The sequence below is a fragment of the Bos indicus x Bos taurus genome, chromosome 4 (genome assembly GCF_003369695.1).
Source record: "Bos indicus x Bos taurus breed Angus x Brahman F1 hybrid chromosome 4, Bos_hybrid_MaternalHap_v2.0, whole genome shotgun sequence".
NCBI classification, from domain to species: domain Eukaryota; kingdom Metazoa; phylum Chordata; class Mammalia; order Artiodactyla; family Bovidae; genus Bos; species Bos indicus x Bos taurus.
In genome coordinates, this window is record NC_040079.1 from 90,964,920 (window position 1) to 90,979,623 (window position 14,704).

The 14,704-nt window shown below is 38.1% G+C and overlaps 1 protein-coding gene across 1 annotated transcript in view; it reads left to right on the forward strand.

Annotated features, from left to right (window-relative positions):
* The first annotated feature begins 1,708 nt into the window (after positions 1 to 1,708).
* Positions 1,709 to 14,704, forward strand: part of TMEM196 (transmembrane protein 196) — a 310,176-nt gene continuing 297,180 nt past the window's right edge. The window contains exon 1 of the mRNA XM_027539969.1: positions 1,709 to 2,145. The gene's annotated coding sequence lies outside the window, so the exon portion shown is untranslated. The remainder of the gene's footprint in view (positions 2,146 to 14,704) is intronic.

Below are 14,704 nucleotides of genomic sequence, written 5' to 3' on the forward strand. Positions count from 1 at the left end.
GATCACAGAGGTCAATCAAGACACATATCATACAAAAATAATGGTAGAGGTCAATCTGTGACGATTCAGCTTGGCAGGTCAAAACTTTCTCAGTGTTGTGAAAAACCATGAGGCCCTGTCTGGACTAATAGAAACTAGTCCATGGTCAATTAGTGACATCTGCCAGAGATAGGGGAGAGAAAAAGGATCGGAGTGTCGCGAGTTGCTGTTCCTACAGTAGAAAAGAAGGAACGTTGCAAACTGTATAGATCATGGTGAATTAAGTGAGTAGCATTTTTTTTTCTAATTGAAAAGTTTTCCCAAATTAAAATTGTTTTGAGTTCCATGGCAGCAAGGCAGGGATGGTGAAAGGTTTATTTTATTACATGATAGATAATCTACTTTACTGAATAGAAGAGTAGCCTGTGCAAATTTGTACTTTAGTCGGTAAAATGTTAATTTAAACATGCTTCTGAGAAGTGGCCACATGGACGTAGCTTTCTAATCTTCCAACCTGAGATTCTGGGTCATATTGTTAAACTGAGCAGAGCCTTTATGGTCTGTGCACATAAGCTAGTGTGCATGTATGGTAAGTCACTTCAGTTGTGTCCAACTACTTGTGACCCTACGGACTGTAGCCTGCCAGGCTCCTCTGTCCATGGGGTTCTCCAGGCAAGAACACTGGAGTGGGTTGTCATGCCCTCCTCCAGGGGGATCTTCCTGACTCAGACTTTCTAACTTTGATTTGCCTAAGCTAATTACTTGCATTATAGGTGGGCATATGTCAGGCCTTTTATTAGGGCCCAGTACTCCTCCTTGGTAATGATTCTTTGACTCTCTTAGCTATGCTTTCAGGGCTGCATCCTTTGAGTTCTTCCTTTTCTGTAAGAAATGGTACATGTTTGTGCTTCACTAGGGTAGCTCACTCTTACTTTACAAGATTGGGTTCTCCAAGACGTGTTTTAATTTTGAACTCTGACCCTTTTAGTTGCGCCCACAGTACTTCTAGTGATGTCATTTTTTGTAGACATTGTGAGTTTCTTATGAATCTCATTGAGGATAAATCCGTAAGAAAAGTTGTTCTCTGGGAGAAGCCTCTCTACCTTAGGTGAGAAACAAGGTATCGTGGGACAGCATCCTTAAGGTTTTTAGAAGTTGTTCTGAGTCGTTGAGAAGGTCTATAAGTCTATAACACTCCACAGGGAGTCTTACAGTCACACATTAGGTGAGAGCTTCCCCCTGAAGCCAGGTTTTAGTGGCAGTACTCTTGCTTTTTTCCTTGCTCTGAGGCCATTTCTTTGAGTCTTTTGCTGTCTGGAGAGAAAGTTATTTATTTATGAACACAGCATGTATTGAATACTTTATATTTTCCTCTAAATTATGATAGAAAGTTAGACGATTGTGATTTATTTCCCTAAAACTGGATCCAGATTCAAAGGTGAAGTAACTTGTGGTTAAGGCTGATCAGGTGCTGGCACCACTGGGCCATAGGAAAGTAGAAGAAGGAAGAAACCTGGTACCTGCTGTGTCAAACAATGGTACGTAAATAAAAACAGAAGGTTTACTTACTCCAGCTGTTGAAAAATGAAATTTGTGAAAAGTCTTTGCACTTAGTAGAACATCTAGAGTTTAGAAATGTAAAACTGAAGAGATGGCATTAAAAGTACATGGAAAAATATTTTTTACTTACTTCCCAGGAACATCGGGACTAAAACTAATGATTATGAAGTGCTTTGAAAACATAACTGCATTGCATTCCATCAGCCTTGGGGCTAACCTCGAGTAGGGTTCACAGCAAATCAATTAGTCCTGGATCGTCCTGGCAGCACTGACAAGTATCATTAGTGCTGGAAGCCATAGACAGCCACCGAGGACCTGCCCGTGATTACTTCCTGAAAGTCTTAGTTTTCAGTCTGTGGAGTGGAGCTGCCCTGGCTGCACATTATAACACAAGTAATTATTCATCAAAACTTGTCTTGCTGCAAGCAATTTATTCCTCTCACCACAGATGTCCCCCGTTCTGACCCAGAGCAGCATGACTGTGGGCTAAAAATAGCTACACAATGCAGCGGGAAGCCATGGTTAGACGGCGTTTAAATGGTTCTTATGCCTTTGGATTCAGAGCGCTTTCCTTGCATGGATTAACCCTGGAAGAAATCCTGGAAAGTAAAGATTATCTTATCCCCTCTTGTGCTTTAGTCCTTGTAGTTATAAAGCACGTTTCTTTTTGCAGATAAACTCTGCTTTGCCTGGCACTTCATCCTTTCTCTCTGTTTTATACATTTACCATTTTTTGTTTGCTTCTTTTGATGTAGTTGGAATTGGGAAATGGGAATATCAGTTCTGCACGTGTCGCTCTACTCTCTGATCACACCACATGCTCAAAAAACATATTCATTAACAGCTATTATGTGTAAGTACATGCTAGGCACTATGGAGGATAAGCATACAACCCTTATTCTCCTACCCATCAGCTTCAGGAAAATCAAATCATTAAAGTAACAAGCAGAGAAGCATTTAATTCTCATCCAAGGATTTGCTGATAAAACCTTTAATGTTCCTGAGCTCCTCACCCTGTTTGGTTTAACTATTTTCTAATGTGTCAGTTGGGCTTCCCTATGGCTCAATGGTAAAGAATCTGCCTGCCAATGTAGGAGATGTGGGTTTGACCCCTGGGTCAGGAAGTTCCCCTCGAGAAGGAAATGGCAACCCACTCCAGTATTCTTGCCTGGAAAATCCCATTGATATAGGATCCTGATGGACTAAAGTACATGGGGTTGCAAAAGAGTACGACTTGGCGAGTAACCAACAAGAAGGAACGTGAAGGTCTATGAAAGAATCCTCATTTATGGATGCCATCAACATCCAAGTGAAATCCTGTTAAAAACATCTTGTACCGTCTTCTGCTGACGTATCTTTGTCCTGTTGATACAGAGAACTGACTCAAAATCCCCCACACAATTCCTCTGAAATGCCTGGATTTCCTCATGCTAAAAGGACTGCTGGGCATTGCAGGGTTTCTAAGATGCTTAGACTAATTAAGCTCTACTCTAATCCTCAAAAAGGAGAATCATGGGCAAATGTGGTCTCTAACCCCAAGGAATTCGTAATCTTGTCATGTATATTGGATATGGTTATAAATAATAGCATTTCATATAATTATTTTGATTTTTAGAGGTTTAAGACTAGACACTTAAGTCATTCAGTCTCCTTAATGAGTGTATGTGATAGTAATTGTTCTTTTTTTCCCTAGCTTTATTGTGATATAATTGACACTTTCAGTTCAGTTCAGTCGCTCAGTCGTGTCCGACCCTTTGTGACCCCATGGACTGCAGCATGCCAGGCCTCCCTGTCCATCACCAACTCCTGGAGTTTACTTAAACTCATGTCTGTTGAGTCGGTGATGCCATCCAACCATCTCATTCTCTGTTGTCTCCTTCTCCTCCCGCCTTCAATCTTTCCCAGCATCAGCATATTTTCAAATGAGTCAGTTCTTCGCTTCAGGTGGCCAAAGTATTGGAGTTTCAGCTTCAACACCAGTCCTTCCAATGATATTCAGGACTGATTTCCTTTAGGATGGACATGTAAAATCATGCAAGTTTAAGGCGTACAATGTAATTTGATACATATATTGAGAAATGATTGCCACAGTAAGATTAATTAAGACAGTCTTCACATATTATTCATTTAATTGTTTTTATTTTTATGGCAAGAACATTTACATCTCATATAATTCTATTGCCAAATTTTTGGTGGATTGATGAAAAATGAAATGGACCCTAAGTTCCAGTCAAGACTTACAATGGAACATGATCCGTACCTCTGGTCCTTGCTTAGGCCACTTTTCTTAAGATTAATCGTTAACACTCTTGAACATTTACTACGTAGCAGGCACTGTTTTACATATGTTTAGTCATTTTTTAAACCCACAACAACCATATTTTTATCATCTCCTTTTGAAAGACACCCTTGGTGAGCGTGGGTAGTCCCTGAAATCAGGAGAAGCTTCTCAATTTCCAGTAATGCTGTGTTTTGAAATGGATGTTAGTGGCACACATGTGTTCACTTTCTTAAATTAGTTTAGCTGACAGAAATGATGTGTATACTTTTCAGCATTCAGGTTCACACAGAAAAAGCAGAGGCAGAATTCAAACCCAGATGTTCTAATTTGACAACACACATTTTAGCTATAGTAGTAAACAACCACAGTTGGTTTTTCATTTCCAGAACTGCAGTGTATATTCATTGAAATACTAGTGTTTTGGAATACTGTCTGAAAAAGGAAGCTCTGTGAATATCTAAGTTTGAGAAATACTGCATATTCCTATATGGAATTCATGGCACATTTTAACATGGTAAAAGTTTATATATAAATATTGCATGGAAGAAAAGCTTAACTTTGTATAGCACAAGTTTCCTAATCATTTTTGCCTATGAAACACCTTTCATCACATAGTGCTTTGTTTGTTTTTTAATATAAATGTATTTATTTTAATTGAAGGCTAATTACTTTACAATATTCTATTGGTTTTGCCATACATCTGTACACATAGTGCTTTAATATACTGCTGAAAAAGACTTGAAAAATTCACTTTGAGAATTAATATCTTGAGATAGGAATTAAAAATACGATGTCTCTGAAAAAGACTCAGTGATAAAATGAGAAAGATTTTTATACTTCACTAATTTGAGAGATGGTTCGTTGGAAGGACTGATGTTGAGGCTGAAACTCCAATACTTTGACCACCTGATGTAAAGAGCTGACTCATTGGAAAAGACCCCAATGCTGGGAAAGATAGAAAGCAAGAGAAGAAGGGGACAACAGAGGATGAGATAGTTGAATGGTCACCGACTCAATGGACATGAGTTTGGGTGAACTCCGGAAGTTGGTGATGGACAGGGAAGCCTGGTATGCTGCAGTCCATGGGGTTGCAAAGAGTTAAACATGACTGAGCAACTGAACTGAATTGAACTTGAGAGAAGTTTCTGTGTTACGTTTCAGTAAAGCATGATTTAAATACTAGCTGACTGGGCTTTTTAGTTCTCCTTCTGTTCCCATCTGTAATTCATCTTGCATTTTTGTGAGTTTGCTTGGTTTGTTTCAGGTTTATCCTGTCTACATGGAGAATTCTGGCAGAACTTTATATATTTACTTTAATGTAAAATGCTTAAGGAAGAAAAACATACATTTAGGAAAGTATACATATCATGTTTGTCAGCTAAATGAATTTCAGAAAGTGAACACGTGTGTGTCATCAGCATCCAGATCAAAACACAAGAGCATCACTGGGAGCCCAGAAGCCTCTCCGACTCCCAGTGACTGCCCACACTCACAAAGGGTAGCTGCTACCCCGTCTTCTCTCTACACCAGTTGGGTTAAAGGTTACAGCTTTATTAAGGTAAAATTGACATTTTGAAACTGTACATATTTAAATGATTTTTATGAATGCTAGCATATGTATCACACACAAGATAGTGAATATGTCCACCATCCTCCTAGTTTTCCTTCTGACCTTTGTAATTCCCCATCCTCAAGCAACCACTGGTCTGCTTTTTGTCACTTTGGATGAGTTTGTGTCTTCTAGAATTTTATATAAATGGAATAATGCATATGTATCTTATTTATCCCAAGACAAAGGGGATCTTGTTTATTTCACTCAGCATAACTATTTTGAGATTCTCTCATTTTGTGCATTAGTAGTTCCTTTTTATTGTCCAGTATTTTGTTGAGAGGATATATGGCAATTTGCTAATCTAGTCACCTGTTGGTGGCCATTTAGATTATTCTGGGGCATTACAAATAAGCTTTCTTTGTATGTTTGTGTACAATTCTTTATGCTTAGGTTTTCATATCCTCTCGTGAATACCTAAGAAGGATATGGCCGGGTCAAATGGTGAGCATATGTTTACATTTTCAGAAACTGCCAAACTGTTTTCAAAAGTGAACATACTAGTACGTATTCCTACCAGTAGTATATAGAGTTCCAGTGTTCCATATCCTAACTAACACTTGATATAGATAATTTGTAGTTTCAGCCATTCTAGTGAGTGTGTAGTGATAGTGCATTGAGGTTTCAATTTGCGTTTTCTTAACAGCCTCCTTTCGTGTATGCCATCTGTACATCTTCTTTAGTGAAATGTTCATTCCAATGTTCTTTCCTTTTTTTAATTGGGTTGTTCATAGTCTTATTGTTGATACTGGAAAATTCTCAATTTTGCATACAAGCTCTTAGTTGCAGATCAGCTTTGGTAATGTTTTTTTCCAATGTGTGACTTGCCCTTTCATTCCTGTAACAATATCTTTTGAAGAGCAAATGCTTTTACTTTCTATTAGTTACTGTTAGGGTCTATGATAAAATTGATAATTCTTTGTTTATTATAAATCAGGGTCATGTTTTTCTGTTTTTTTTTTTTTTTTTGGTATGAAGCTATCCAATTGCACCACCATCATTTGTTGAAAAGACTTTGCCCCCATTAAATTGCCTTAGTTTCTTTGTCAAAGCCTAAAGGGGAAATGGTGGAAACAGTGTCAGACTTTATTTTTGGGGGCTCCAAAATCACTGCAGATGGTGATTGCAGCCATGAAATTAAAACACGCTTACTCCTTGGAAGGAAAGTTATGACCAACCTAGATAGCATATTCAAAAGCAGAGACATTACTTTGCCAACAAAGGTCCGTCTAATCAAGGCTATGGTTTTTCCAGTGGTCATGTATAAATGTGAGAGTTAGACTGTGAAGATGGCTGAGCACTGAAGAATTGATGCTTTTGAACTGTGGTGTTGGAGAAGACTCTTGAGAGTCCCTTGGACTGCAAGGAGATCCAACCAGTCCATTCTAAAGGAGATCAGTCCTGGGTGTTATTTGGAAGGAATGATGCTAAAGCTGAAACTAATACTTTGGCCACCTCATGTGAAGAGTTGACTCATTGGAAAAGACTCTGATGCTGGGAGGGATTTGGGGCAGGAGGAGAAGGGGACGACAGAGGATGAGATGGCTGGATGGCATCACCGACTCGATGGACATGAGTTTGAGTGAACTCCGGGAGTTGGTGATGGACAGGGAGGCCTGGTGTGCTGCGATTCATGGGGTCGCAAAGAGTCGGACATGACTGAGCAACTGAACTGAATGACAGTATATGGTGTTGATTTATTTCTGGACTTTCTATTCTGTTTCATTATCTATTTGTCTGTGTTTATACTAAAACAACATTATCTTATTTTCCTTTCCAATAATTTTTGAAATCAGGAGTTATACTTCCTTGAGAGTAAAGTTCAACATTCAAGGTCACACAGGAAAACGAGGAGACGCAGGATTAAAACCCAGATGGTATCATTTTTCAGCATATATTTTAACTGTATGCTTTAAAAAAAAATTGCTTTTCTTGTGGCTCAGGTGGTAAAGAATCCACCTGCAATGCAGGAAACCTGGGTTTGATTCCTGTTTAGGAAGATCCTCTGGAGAAGGGGAAGGCTATCTACTCCAGTATTCTGGCTTGGAGAATTCCACGGACTGTATTGTTTATGGGGTCACAAAGATTCAGACACAACTGTGTGACTTTCACTTTCACTTTTACAAAATTGTTTTGACTGTTTCATGTCCTTTCCATTTTCTTTGATTTTAGTTCCAGCTTGTCAATTTCTTTCTTAATTTTTTAAATGCCTTCTGGGATTTTGATTGGGATTGTATTCAATCTGTGTAGGTCAATTTTGGAGAGAACACATATCATAAAAATATTGAGTCTTCTAATCCAGGTGTTTTCCATTAATTGAAATCTTTAATTTATTGCAGCAAATTTATGTAGTGTTCTATGTTTATGTCTTATACATCTTTTTCAAATATATTCCTACATAATTTATATTTTGATGCTACTGTAAGTGGTACTTTTAAATTCAAGTTCCTATTCATTGCTAGTACAACATAAATTAGTGTTGCCAGTTCGACAGGACATATTAATTTCTGAAACATTAGAGAACTCATTACTAGTATCTGGGCTGTCATTTGTAACACAATATTTTTAAAATATATGTTGCAAAGGAAAAATACAAAAGCTCATTCTAAGACAATCCATGAATCATTGTTCTATTCACTCATTCATATTTTACCCATTTATTTTTCCCATTGAAGTTTATGAAGAAAAGCTTTAAACACTTAAATATTTTAAGAAAACTGAAGCTCAGAGGTGGAGATTTCCTGTGAAAATAAAGAGAGCTTCAAGAAAAAAAAAAAAACAAAAAACATGCATTGGCTTTGGACCAGAGCTTGTTACTGATGACAAATAAGTCAAGCCACTCTATTGATACCCTGAGTTACAGCATTACATGAGTCTACTGCTTGAAGGAAAACCTTTCCAGTTGGAATTGTAGACCTCTTACAATTTTAACATTTTCGTCTATCCTAGAAAGTCCTACTATTAATATTTTTAGCAATATTAAATGCTTTCTCAATCTCCTTCCCCCAACACACACATGGGACAGGCTGCTGTGGATAAATTTTGTCCATATTTGGAAATTAAAGTTGTAAGCCCTGACGTAGCTGTTATGATGAAGTACTTTTGGATGTAATTAAAGTTAAATGAGATCCTAAGGATGGGGCCCTAATTCAGTTGAACTGATGGCCTTATAGGAAAATGAAGAGAGAGATCTCTCTTGCTCTCTCTCTGCAAGTACAGACACTAAGGAAAGGCTATGGAAGCACACAGGAGGTGGTTGTCTATAAGCCCAGAAGAGGGCTCTCACTAACATAGATCATGCTGGCATCCTGTTCTTGGACCTCCAGCCTCCAAAACTATGAACATAAATTTCTGTTCTTTAAGCCACCTAGTCTATGGTATTTTGTCATGGCAGCTCCAGTAGAAGAATGCACAAGCCAAATCTTATCACATTTCCTATAGCTTTCCTTGTTAAATGGTTGTTTAATTTGCTGCATGCAGCGACTGTGCTGATCACGCTGGCAGATTTAGAATTCATTTACCAGTAGCCCATTCTGATGATCCTGGTGTTTTCCCATTGATCTATTGCTGGTGTATTGTTACTACAGGACCATCAAACTGCAATTCATTCAGCAGTTTATTAAATGACATCTCTTCCCAGACTGTGAAAATATGCTAACCCTCTTAGAACAAGACATTAAAAAAAATAAATTTTATGAGAGTTTAGATTTCTAGAAAAGGTAGCAAGGTAATACAGTTCAGTTCAGTTCGGTTGCTCAGTCGTGTCCGACTCTTTGCGACCCCATAAGTCACAGCACGCCAGGCCTCCCTGTCCATCACCAACTCCCGGAGTTCACTGAGACTCACGTCCATCGAGTCGATGATGCTGTCCAACCTTCTCATCCTCTATCATCCCCTTCTCCTCCTGCCTTCAATCTTTCCCAGCATCAGAGTCTTTTCCAGTGAGTCAACTCTTCGCATAAGGTGGCCAAAGTACTGGTGTTTCAGCTTTAGCATCATTTCTTCCAAAGAACACCCAGGACTGATCTCCTTTAGAATGGACTGGTTGGATCTCTTGCAGTCCAAGGGACTCTCAAGAGTCTTCTCCAACACCACACTTCAAAAGCATCAATTCTTTGGCACTCAGCTTTCTTCACAGTCCAACTCTCACATCCATACATGACCACTGGAAAAACCATAGCCTTGACTAGACAGACCTTTGTTGGCAAAGTAATAACCAGTTCTATATCTGTGATTCTGTTTCTTTGTTATATTCACTAGCTTGTTTTACTTTTTAGATTCCACATACAAGTGATATATGGTATTTGTCTTTTTCTGCTTGTCTTTTTTCAGTTAGCATAATACCTTCCAAATGCATACCATCTGAACCATCAGGAAAGTCCTCCATGTTTTTGAAAATGGAAAAATTCCATTCTTTTTTATGATTGAGTGCTATATTTGTGTATGTGTGTATATACATACATGATGGGTTGCTTACATATCTTGTCCATTGTAAATAATGCTGGTATGAACATTGGGGTGCATGTATCTTTTCAAAGTAGCCTTTTTTGGAGGGCAGGGAATAAAAAACCAGGAGTGGAGTGCAATTGGTGGGACGTACGAAGAACTGATGGTTTTGAACTGCGGTGCTGGAGAAGACTCTTGAGAGTCCCTTGGACTACAAGGAGATCCAACCAGTCCATTCTGAACGAGATCAGCCCTGGGTATTCTTTGGAAGGAATGATGCTAAAGCTGAAACTCCAGTACTTTGGCCACCTCATGCGAAGAGTTGACTCATTGGAAAAGACTCTGATGCTGGGAGGGATTGGGGGCAGGAGGAGAAGGGGACGACAGAGGATGAGATGGCTGGATGGCATCACCGACTCAATGGATGTGAGTTTGAGTGAACTCCGGGAGTTGGTGATAGACAGGGAGGCCTGGCGTGCTGCAATTCATGGGGTCACAAAGAGTCGGACACGACTGAGTGACTGAACTGAACTGTAGTTTAATTTTCATTTTTTTGAGAAACTTTCCACACAGATTGCACTGTTTTACATTTTCACTGACAGTATATAAGGGTTCCATTTTCTCCATGTCCTTGCCAACATTTGGTATTTATGTCCTTTTCAGTGATAGCTGCTCTGACAGATGTGAGGTGAAATAAAATTGTTGTTTTAATTTGTATTTCTCTGATAAACAATATTAAACATCTTTTCATGTACCTGCTGGCCATCTATATGTTTTTTGGGGAGGAAAATATCTACTCAGGTCTTCTGCCCATTTCAATCAGACTTTTTTTTTTTTTTTTTTGAGGTCTTTGAGCTGTTTATATATTTTGGATATTAACTTGTTATCAGTTGTATCACTTGCAAATATTTTCTCCCATTTAGTAGGTTGTCTTTTCATTTTGTTGATGGTTTCCTTTGCTCTGTTTTTAAGTTTAACTAGGCCCCGTTTGTTTATTTTTGCTTTTGTTTTCTTTGCTTTAGTAGACAGATCCAAAAAACCATTGCTATGGTTTATGTCAAGGGGTATTTTGCCTGTGATTTTTGGTGTTACATTTAGGTCTTTAATTCATTTTGAGTTTATTTTTGAATATGGTGTTAGAGAATGTTCTAATTTCCTTCTTTTAAATGTTTCTGTTCAGTTTTGTCAGCAGCACTTATTAAAAAGACTCTTTCTCCATTGTATATTCTTGCTTTCTTTGAATAGATTAATTTACCACATAAGTGTGGCTTTCTTTTGTTTTTTTTTATTCCATTTCATTGATCTATAATCTGTTCTAGTGCCATACTATTTTGATTACTGTCACTTTGTACTATAGGTGGTATCAAGCTTCTATATTTCATACTATTTTCTCATTCTTTCCTAAGATCGTTTTGGGTATTCAGGGTCTTTTGTGTTTCAGTACAAGTCTTAGTTTTATTTGTTCTAGATCTGTGAAAAAGTAGGCCTCATAGGATGACTTCAGAAAGGTTCCCTCCTTTGCAATTTTTTTGGAGTAGTTTGGGAAGATAGGTATTGACTCTTCTGTAAATGTTGTTAGTAGAAATCCATGTGATGTCTGCCATTGGTACTTTTATGGGATTGCACTGGATCTATAGATTGCCTTGGGCAGTATGGGCATTGCTGCATTCTGTGGACATGGTATATCTTTCATCTGTTCATGTCATTTTAAATTCAGTTCTTCAGTGTCTTACAGTTTTTGCAGTTGTTTTCCTGCTTCGATTGATTCTCAAGTATTTTATTCTCTTTTGATGAGATTGTGAATGAAATTGCTTCCTTAATTTATTTCTCATAGTTTGTTGTTATTGTATTGAAACAAGAGATTTATGTATGACAGTTTTGTATCTCAAAATTTTACTGAATTCACTGAGCTCCAATAGTTTTAGTGGCATTTTAAATTTTCTATGTATCGCACCATGTCATCTGCAAACAGCAACAGATTTAGGTCTTCCAATTGGATTACAAAGTTGGATTCTTGTAACTTCTTTTCCTTGTCTGATTGCTCTGAGTAGAATTTCCAGTGTTGTTGAGAGGCTCAGTTGTGTCCACCTCTTTGACACCCCATGGACTGCAGCATGCCAAGCTTCTCTGTCCTTCACCTTCTCCCAGGGTTTGCTCAAACTCATGTCCATGAAGTCAGTGATTTCATCCAACTATATCATCCTCTGTTGCCCCCTTCTCCTCCTGCCCTCAATCTTTCCTGGCATCAGGGTCTTTGCCAATGAGTCAGTTCTTTGCTTCAGGTGGCCGAAGTACTGAAACTTCAGCTTGTCCTGCTAATGAATATTCAGGATAGATTTCCTTTAGAATCGACTGGTTTGACATCCTTGCAGTCTGAGGTCTCTTAAGAGTCTTCTCCAACACAACAGTTTGAAAGCATCAGATCTTTGGCACTCAGCCTTGTTTATGGCCCAACTGTCACATCCATACATGATTACTGGAAAAACCATAGCTTTGACTATATAGTCCTTTGTCAGCAAAATCATGTCTCTGCTTTTTAATATGCTGTCTAGGTTTCTCAAAGCTTTTCTTCCAAGGAGAAGGCATCTTTTAATTTCATGACTGCATTCACCATCCACAGTGATTTTGGAGCCCAAGAAAATAAAGTCTGTCAGTGTTTCCATTTTTTTTTCCCCAGTTTATTTGCCATGAAGTAATGGGACTGGATGCCATGATCTTCATTTTTTGAATGTTGAGTTTTAAGCCAGCTTTTCATTCTCCTCTTTCACCTTCATCAAGAGGCTCTTCAGTTCCTCTTTGCTTTCTGCCATAAGGGTGATGTCATCAGCGTATCTGAGGTTATTGATATTTCTTCCGGCAATTTTGATTCCAGCTTGAGTTTCATCCAGCCCATCATTTCACATGATGTACTCTACGTATAAATTAAATAAGCAGGGTGACAATATATATCCTTGATATACTCCTTTCCCAACTTGAAAGTTCATTGTTCCATGTCCAGTGCTAACTGTTGCTTTCTGACCTGCATACAGGTTTCTCAGGAGGCAGGTAAGGTGGTCTCTTATTCCCATCTCTTGAAGAATTTTCCACAGTTTTTGCAATCCACACAGTCAAAGTCTTCAGCGTAGTCAATGAGGCAGAGTAGATATTTTTCTGGAATTATCCTGCTCTTTCTATGATTCAGTGAATGTTGGCAATTTGATCTCTGGTATCTCTACCTTTTCTTAATCCAGCTTGAACATCTGGAAGTTCTGGGTTCATGCACTGTTGAAGCCTAGCTTGAAGTATTTTGAGCATTACCTTGCTAGCGTGTAAAATGCATGCAACTGTGCAATAGTTTGAGCATTCTTTGGCATTGCCTTTCTTTGGGATTGGAATGAAAATTGACCTTTTCCAGTCCTGTGGCCACTGTTGACTTTTCCAAATTTTCTGGCATGTTGAGTGTGGCACTTTAACAGAATCATCTTTTAGGAATTGAAATAGCTCAGTAGGCATCCCATTACCTCCACCAACTTTGTTTGTAGTAATGCTTCCTTAGGCCCATTTGGCTTTCATGTTCCAGGATGTCTGGCTCTAGGTCAGTGAGCACACCATTATGGTTATCTGGGTCATTAAGACCTTTTTTGTACAGTTCTTTGGTATATTCTTGCCACTTCTTTTTAATATCTTCTGCTTCTATTAGGTCCATAGTGTTTCTGTCCTTTATTGAGCCCATCTTTGCATGAAATGCTTCCTCGATACCTCTAATTTTCTTGAAGAGATCTCTAGTCTTTCCCATCCTATTGTTTTCCTCTGTTTCTTTGTTTTATTCACTTAAGATTAATTTCTTATCTCTCCTTGCTATTCTTTAGAACTCTGCATTCAGATGGGTAGATATTTCCTTTTTGCCTTTGACCTTCACTTCTCTTCTTTTCTCAGTTATTTGTAAGGCCTCCTCAGATAATCATTTTGCCTTTTTGCATTTCTTTTTCTTGGGAATGGTCTTGATCACCACCTCCTATACAGTGTTAGGAACCTCTGTCCATAGTTCTTCAGGCACTCTGTCTATCAGCTCTAATCCCTTGAATCTATTTTTCACTCTATCAGACTAAATCTGATAGAGTGCCTGCAGAACAAATAGATTGAAGAGATAAAAATTTCCAATACTATGTTTAATAAAAAGTGGCAAAGAGTGGACATCCTTGTCTTTTTCTTGGTATTAGAGGAAATACTTTCAGCTTTTCATTATTAGTATGAAACTGTGGGGATTCTCATGTAAGGCCTTTATTATATTGATATATGTTCCCTCTATACCCACTGCCTTGACATGTTTATCATAAGTGGATACTGAATTCTTTGAAAAGCTTTTTCTGCATCTATTGAGATGATCATGTGATTTTATTCTTTAATTTGTTAATGTTTCACATTGATTTGTGGATATTGAAAAATCTTTGCATCCTTGGGATACATGCCACTTGATCATGATGTGTGAGCCTTTGAATATATTGTTGAATTTGATTGGCTACTATTTTGTTGAGGATTTTTGCATCTATCTGCATCAATGATACTGACCTGTACTTTTCAACTTTTGTGATATTTTTGCTTTAGTATCAGGGTGATGCTGGCCTCATAGGATGATTTCAGAAGGCTTCCCTCCTCTGTAGCTTTTTGGAATAGTTTTGAGAAGATAGATGTTAACTCTTATGTAAATGTTTGCTAAAATTCATGTGCTATTTGGTCCTGGACTTCTGCTTGCTGAGAATTTTTAAATTACTGATTCTGTTTTATTACTGATAATTGATCTGTTCATATTTACTAATTCTGTCTGGTTCAGTCTTCAGTTCAGTTGAGTT